The sequence below is a fragment of the Penaeus vannamei genome, chromosome 35, assembly GCF_042767895.1.
Source record: "Penaeus vannamei isolate JL-2024 chromosome 35, ASM4276789v1, whole genome shotgun sequence".
NCBI lineage: Eukaryota > Metazoa > Arthropoda > Malacostraca > Decapoda > Penaeidae > Penaeus > Penaeus vannamei.
The window spans coordinates 26,220,616-26,228,115 of record NC_091583.1 but is presented as its reverse complement, the minus strand read 5'-3'; the positions used below and the strand labels follow the sequence as shown (position 1 = coordinate 26,228,115).

Sequence of the window (7,500 nt, the reverse complement as noted above, 5' to 3'; positions counted from 1 at the left end):
GCAAGTTTCATGGTTGAACTTGCCATATGTTGACATGCCATACAATTGTATAATCTGCAACATATAGTCAGTGGTGCATATGTCATTAAATCTCCTAATTTTAATCTCTTCTCCAGGACTGTTGTTAGCCAATGTGACCATGACACAGTACAAGAACCACACATCAGTAAAATGTACAAAATATTTGGGCACCAGTGAAGTCAGGTATTTATTCCACTGGAATTTCCAACTGAGCTGGTCTTTTGACATAACCCTGGTAATTCTTTTATGAACTATGTGTGCAGAGCCACCGTTCTAACTTCATTACAATTAGGATTTCATTGTTTTTTGATGTGCATAGAGTCTCACATTATAAAGGTCTGCAGATTTTACAATCAAATCTTAGCATTTTGAACCAACTTTGTAAGTTTAGGGAATTCTTGTTAATCAAAGCACTTATGATATTTCTTATTTGTCTTACAGAAATGGAAGTGATCTAGGCATAGCTACCTTGAGAAACAAAAGGTACTCATAGATGGTATATATAAATGATATATATATATATGCATATTCACTTATATATTTAAAGGTTTATATAACAGTTTTGTAAATTATTTTAAAAAATCTTCATAATCGACTTCATCATTCACTAATGATCAACATGACATGACTCCACGTAGAGTTGACCAGTGTAGAGAAAGTTTGCTGGTTATGACAGTACTATAAGTCATGGGCACTTGCTAACCATTCCCCATAAAACAAATAGAAAAGGAACTAAAGCCAGGTTGTGGCCAAGGAATAAGGAGAGTTAGGATATAAGGAGTATCAAGTATGCTTGCCTGACACATTTAAAGTTACTTGTAAGTTACAAGTGCCTCTCAGACATGTTAAACTAATTCTCTACTCCGTCTATGTTAGGTGCATTAAGCAGTTTGAGTAGTGGTTCATAACTAATCAAAGACAGAACTAAGGAAACAGACAAGTACTCTTATGGACTCATAAAAATCAATACATTTCACCAAAAACAGATATTTATATACATTAGGTAATTTACATATATAAACTTTATGATCTGACTTCTCAGATAACATAGCAAATTTATGTACACTCATACACATACTGTAGATATGATACAGACATACAAGATCATATATACATACACAGATGTATATTTTTTCTATTTTTAGTCACACTCATACAAAAAAAAATCATGCATACATACTGTATATTTAGATATTCAGTGGCAATAACAGATGGAGGCAAAGAATATCATTTATGGTTAAAAATTGCAAACCAAGCATAATATAAGAATTCATTTAGGTTCATCACAAAGACAGTGGGAAGAGATGATAATAACATTTATCATGAGGGAATACAACTTTATGGTTTGTGAACACCACTGTCATACGTGATAAACAGAATCTTGTGCTGATGGACGCACTGCCAAGTTCGTCAAACACGCTCCTCAATGGTAGCTCAAATGTAAGTGCAGTAATATTTACTGTGTATTGGAGAAGTGTGTTGGATGCCTGTAAGAACCCTTTTAGCCTTATAACTGTGGTATCTGACTGTCAGTTTCAGGCAGGAGAATGTAGGATGAAAGGAAAAGAAATGGCATAAGTTTCTCTTCTTTGGTATTTTATGAAGATGATGGTGCAGTTGCCTCAAAAAGTTCCCGTACCCCTTGTGATTATTCCTCATGATATGGCACCATCTCATTGTTATCCTAGATTTTGGGTTAAACAGGTATTTATGCTGCATAAAGTATTCCAGATATCAGAATGGCAGGCAGTATTATGGTAATATGGGAATCGTTAGAACATCACCAGGGGTAAAGAATCATTTAAAGGCAACTGTACTTAGACTGAAGATTATTTTCTTTCTTTAATTCAATCATTCATTTACGTGTAGTTTAATTGCAATGATATTTAAGGTGTTTACTGCCAAACTTTTCCAAAATATGCAATTATTTCTATCCACTCTTCATTTTTATTTACAAGAATTGAGACTGCCAGATAAGTGCTACATAAATGTGTATGTTATGTAGAGAATTATGTTGAACCTCAAGCAAACTGTGAAGGGGTAAGACAGAGAAGAATGTAATTGTGTGTTCATGTTTTAATATTTTCTTTCAGTGTACAGTTTCATCAAGTTGGAGTTGATGTTTTTCCGCAAAGATTAACTAGAGCTGCCGTGTGCTTTTGTGCAGGCAATGTGACAATTGAATGTGCATTTTGAAGGGAAATACTTCTTTTATCTAATGCCAACATTATTATCCCTCCATTACTCCCCCAAGTGATTACTTTTAAGGCCATTAAATACTCATTCTCACTTTCAATGGATTTCACTGTTTTGTTACTTGTGTGTTTTGTGTAATCCAAGTTGAGTATCTTATCCACTTTATATTTTGATTCTCATTTGTTCTTGACTTTATTTCAATGAACATATAGCATCTTCTGCACATGACTGATATTTAAAACCAGATTTAAGGTTTTGTGTTTTTGGAAGGATATCCTAACTAGTTATTGCTGTATAAATAAGCTATGCTACTAAACATTATATTTTTTGTTAAGAATTATACACAGAATCTCTTTTCTTCTAGTACTAGACATAACTAGCACTCTCTCTAACATGAAATCTCATAGAATTGGAAAAGATAAAGTAAGGTATTCCATTAATACAACCCCTCCTCTAAAGCAATAGTAATAGAAATACTTAATAGAAATTATTTTTAGCAAATTTTGCCAGCTGATTAGAAAATAGTAATAATGCAAAAGCCATCCAGACCATTATCCTCGTTAATTAGATTTCAAGAGTCCCTCCCTGGATTTTTGTATAATTAGAAAATGGAGATCGGTTTCTGTGAAAGAATTCATCCGCATGATTGGTGATTTCTCGTAAATTTCCAGTGCTCAGTTAAGGTCTTGAGCAGCTAAAACTAGTTCTATTCATAGTAATGCAATATAATGTATAACTAGAAGAGTTGTGCTAGTGCATTTAAATGACAGGCATTGTCAAAGCATGCACAGAAGATGAACCAAAACTGATTTTATTATAGGTCGCTGCATCACGGTAGGATTTAAGCCACGTTTTGTTTTGGTTAGTGACGTGATATGTTATGTGTTATGTCAAGTGCCACAAAATATGACAAAAAAAACACCTATTTACCTAAGCACATGATGGAAAGGATATGTATGTAAGGCTGAAATTAGTCCTGTTTTATATATAGGAGAAATATGTTGTTGATACATTGTTTTTAGATTCTATATGAAAAGTTAATGGGTCTATGTACTCATAACTATTGTGCCAATATTTGCATTATTGTTATTATTTTTATTCCAGTAGATCACTTTATTTTTCATTTTTATGGTAAATACTAACACAATGTGCCAAGAATGCTTTTGAGACATTCAGTTTATAAGGAAATAAATATGATGGCAATAAGATTTAACATGAAGATGATTTGTATTTCATTTGTTTATTTATTTATTCCAGAAAATTACTGTTGAAGTTGCTACTAGCCAGTCAGCAATCCTTATGATGAAGCTGATGGCTGTCTATTTCTATCAAAAGGAATTTAAATTATTTGCATTAATCATGTTAGAATAAAGGACCGGGGAGTCAAGGTTAAGCTTGCAATTGTAGAGAAGTATATCTGTGGCAGGGTTGAACGGTAATAAGGGGAACTTTAAGAGACTGTTGACTTATAAAATTAAGATCGAGATATCCTTTTCTGTCCGTATGGCATTCCCATAATAAATGGGGATAATGTTTCAATGCCAACTCCAGATTGATTATCAAAGATTGTACATGCACAATGCAAGTATTAGTTATTTTTATATGTAGTATGAACATTGATGCAGTGAAGTGCACCACTTACAAGATGGTTTGAACTTGAGCACACAAGATAGCCTATAATTGACAAATGTGGTTAGGTGTCATTTATTTGTGTTATTATGAATATTAATCAGTATTTTATTTTTTATGTGGTTGATTAAGGAAGTAAATGTAGTTGACCTATAGTGGAGTTCCACAATCCACTGAATGTACTATTGTGTCTTTACTGCACCATCCACTTTCAGGTAGCCTTCTCTTCTCCTTTGAAATCCTCAAGAATTGTTATACCATACATGTGCTTCCCTCTTATCTGTACATACTCCCTTTTGAAAGATAGTGCTAGTAATGACAATACTCAGGACATAGTGGCTATGAACTTTTTACTTAAGGGCTGAATTCACTCACTGTTGACAGAAGGGGTCACTGGAGAAGCAAGTGGCTTGTTGAAGGAGAATGAAAAGGCAAAATATGGGAATGTAATATACACTGTAGAAGGGCTAATCCATTCCGAGAGTGTAATTGGTGTACCCTATTCCTGCCTATGCCTTAGCAGCATCTAAGAAATTCACTCCTACACTCTTGATAACAGTGTTCCATTGAAGAATCTCATCACTTGTAATACCCTAACTGTTTATTTTCTGTATATTTTTCCTTTAGCTGTATCATTAATGGACAAATGTTGGTGATAAGTGGTTTAATTAAATGCTTTATAAGCAGTCTAAAATGTTTGTTATGACTGATTGAAATGTATGTAGATGTTAAAATTCTTTTGCACATGAAATGTTATTTCACATAGTATGTATCTTTATTAACATTTCAGCATTTCTCTAAGAAGCTATAATTTTGTGCTGATAGTTTTATGCACATTTGGGTTTCATACTATCAAAGCCATAGTGATAGTGTGCATAAGGCTGTATTTTGTAGCAAATGCTTGAATTTTCAGTTTCTTGCACATTGTACAGTTCAGATATTGGGCTTCAAAAGTTTAGGTGAAATATTCCTTTTTTATATAGATGTTAAGTATAGACTGTAAATTAACATTCATTGTATGGGGCTTTGCATAGAGATAGGAATAAGGTGTGCATCACCTAACTGAAACAAAACTGAACAGCTTGGTAAATTGCCTACTCCAGTAACAGTGCAGGGGATTTGTCTGCAGCTGAGCAATAACCATTATTTTTGTAGTAACTTGCATGCAAATCCCACCCCTCTCCCTCTGGCATCGGAAGGGAAGTGTAGATGAGAAGTGCATGACTGTAGAACTTATGATTTGTTATAAGTTGAAACTTAAAGAGATGTACATTTACAGAAGGGAAAGTTAGTTTAGTCCAGTACATGTTATTGATATTATATACCATGTATTAAATGAAATTGATTAGCAGAAATCCAACAGTAAGAGTGGCAATAGCTTTCATGTTTTGCAACTAGATTCTGGATTTCATAAGTTGAATTGCTAAACTTGTAGAAGGGAAACAAGTTTTCTTGAGTTCAAGATTTAGTGTCACTTCAGAAATAAAATTGGGAACTGGAACAGTTTTATAATAGGAATGTCCAATTAAAAGGTTGATAATGCTGCTTTAGTTCTTTCATCATTTAATTTACTAAAAATTTTGCATTATCCTATATCAGCCCAATATGAGAAGTGGCATGTTTTGACCACAAAAAAGCAGAATTTAAAAAATCTGTGAAAATGTATTTTGCTTTTCAGTTAACAGGCAGTGCATAAAGTATTCCATTGGTTATATTAAATTTTTAACTTTTTTTTATTTTAGAATGAAATAATCATTAATGTCTCCTAAAGAAGAAAAAACTTTGATCCACTGTATGCTTTATTTGTTTCTTGTAACTCTGCTCTAAGGCAAGTTGCATATACCTGGGGCATTTCCATTCCAGATTCATTATTTGTTTTCTGTTTTTTTAACTGGGGCATTATATTTTAGGTAAATAATGTTAATTTGGAGAGAGAGATTTACACAGCAATAAAGGTATGTGTTTGGTAAAGGTACTCCTCGATATTTTTAGCTACTGGTGCTCAAAGAATATATTACAACAGGCTTTTTGGCTTTTGGAAGCGACTGTGGTTTTGGTTGCTTGTTCTGTGTAATTACGAGAGTATGATTTATTGATTATTCTTTTTTCTCCTTTGTTATCATAATTTTTTATGGAGATTTAATGTTACTTTTTATGTATCTTTATTTATGTATTTAGATTTTTTGGATTTTTTTTGTGGTTGTTGTGGCAGAGATGCACTTGGGAGAATGGTGAAGATTGGCCAAAAGTAATATGTGTGAATTACACATCATTCTATTGCAAATAATGATCATGGCCAACCTGTCAATTGTCAATTAATAAATTATCACCATCCAATCAGTTATCGGATATTTATCATCAATAACTTGCTGATTATCAGTTATTAATCACCAACCTGTCAGCTATCAAACAATTATCAACACAGTTCTTAAAGTTATCTCTTAATAACACATGGTTCACCTATTATCAGTCATTACTATTTGTCAAGTGCATCTCTGACATGATTAAAAAATGAGTTGTTAAATATTTTGAAATGGTTTTATGTGTTTGCCAGAATGATTTTATTCCCCCCCCCCCCCAAGTGTAATATTTCTTTGAATCTTGTTAAGATCTGCATAACATTTAGTTGGTCTGTTGGTAAGGTTAGTGAAACGTACTGATTATTGTAAGTAAAGTACCATGCAACGTTCGCGTGACGTTGCTTGGGATTATTTTTTTATCCTGTGGTTTGGCGAGGCTTTTGATTCTCAAATTCAGTCTTAAGTTCTCTTTTGTTATGTAATTTAAGAGGAAAGTGAAAGAAATCGCAGGCAGGTTACTTCATTGTTGTTGTCGTTGATTCTATTGTTTTCTCTTTCATATTTCTTTCTGTATTCTTTTTCTCTTTCTATCTCTTTCATTTATTCTTTTATATCTTTCATTCTTTTTCTCTTTCACTCTTTTTCACTTATTTTCTTTCTCTTTCATTCTTTTTCTTTTATTCTTTACATCTTTCATTCTTTTTGCTTTATTTTTTTGTCTTTCATTTGTTTTCCTTTATTCTATATTTCTTTCATTCCTTCTCTCTTTTGTGAATTCTAGGGGTAGATTGATGCCAGTCTCTTACCCCTAAAGGACAGGAAAGCTCTGAGTTTCATGTGCGCACAGGACAGGAAAAAAAAGTTCCAAAACTCAGTCGTTGAGAAGTGGGAAATGTCAGCAGGCTCCGCTACCTTTGAGACTGACTGCTGCACTATGTAAGCCAGGGGACAGAAAAATAAGGGACATTTTAACAAATTAAAACCTGTAAAAAGACATTTTGTCATGTTTTAGACAGGTTAAGTCTCATCTGTTTAGAATAATTGCTGTAATTTGTCCTTCAGGGGTTAATCGCACTAATTCTATACTGTTATTTCCCTTTTAGTTGTCTGTGTGATAGTGATGTAACTATTATGGTATTTGCATATAAAATTTCTTTTTACTTTTTTTTTGGTTTTTGTAATTCTGTAAGCAGAATCTTTACCTATGCAGTGCTAGAGGGTGACCATCAGTAATTTAGTCCATCCGATATGTATAAATTTTGTGACTGTAGGTTATGATACTAAATAAAGATACGTGTTACCTGTCTGATGCACACATGGGGTCTCTCTAGCTCTTTCCCTTTGTTGCTAGAGG

General features: G+C 33.1%; 1 protein-coding gene across 5 annotated transcripts in view; it reads left to right on the top strand.

The window, feature by feature from the left end:
- The window catches only part of LOC113828456 (coiled-coil domain-containing protein 102A), a 19,613-nt gene that overhangs the window by 11,457 nt on the left and 656 nt on the right, over positions 1-7,500 (top strand). For 2 of the 5 annotated variants that reach the window (XR_003477819.2, XR_003477818.2), the window contains exons 10-11: positions 117-204; positions 463-7,500. The exon at positions 463-7,500 is cut by the window's right edge and continues 656 nt beyond it. The gene's annotated coding sequence lies outside the window, so the exon portion shown is untranslated. Of the gene's footprint in view, positions 1-116; positions 439-462 lie in introns of those variants that run through there. The other 3 variants (XM_070113984.1, XM_027381441.2, XM_027381440.2) reach the window with 2 other exon arrangements.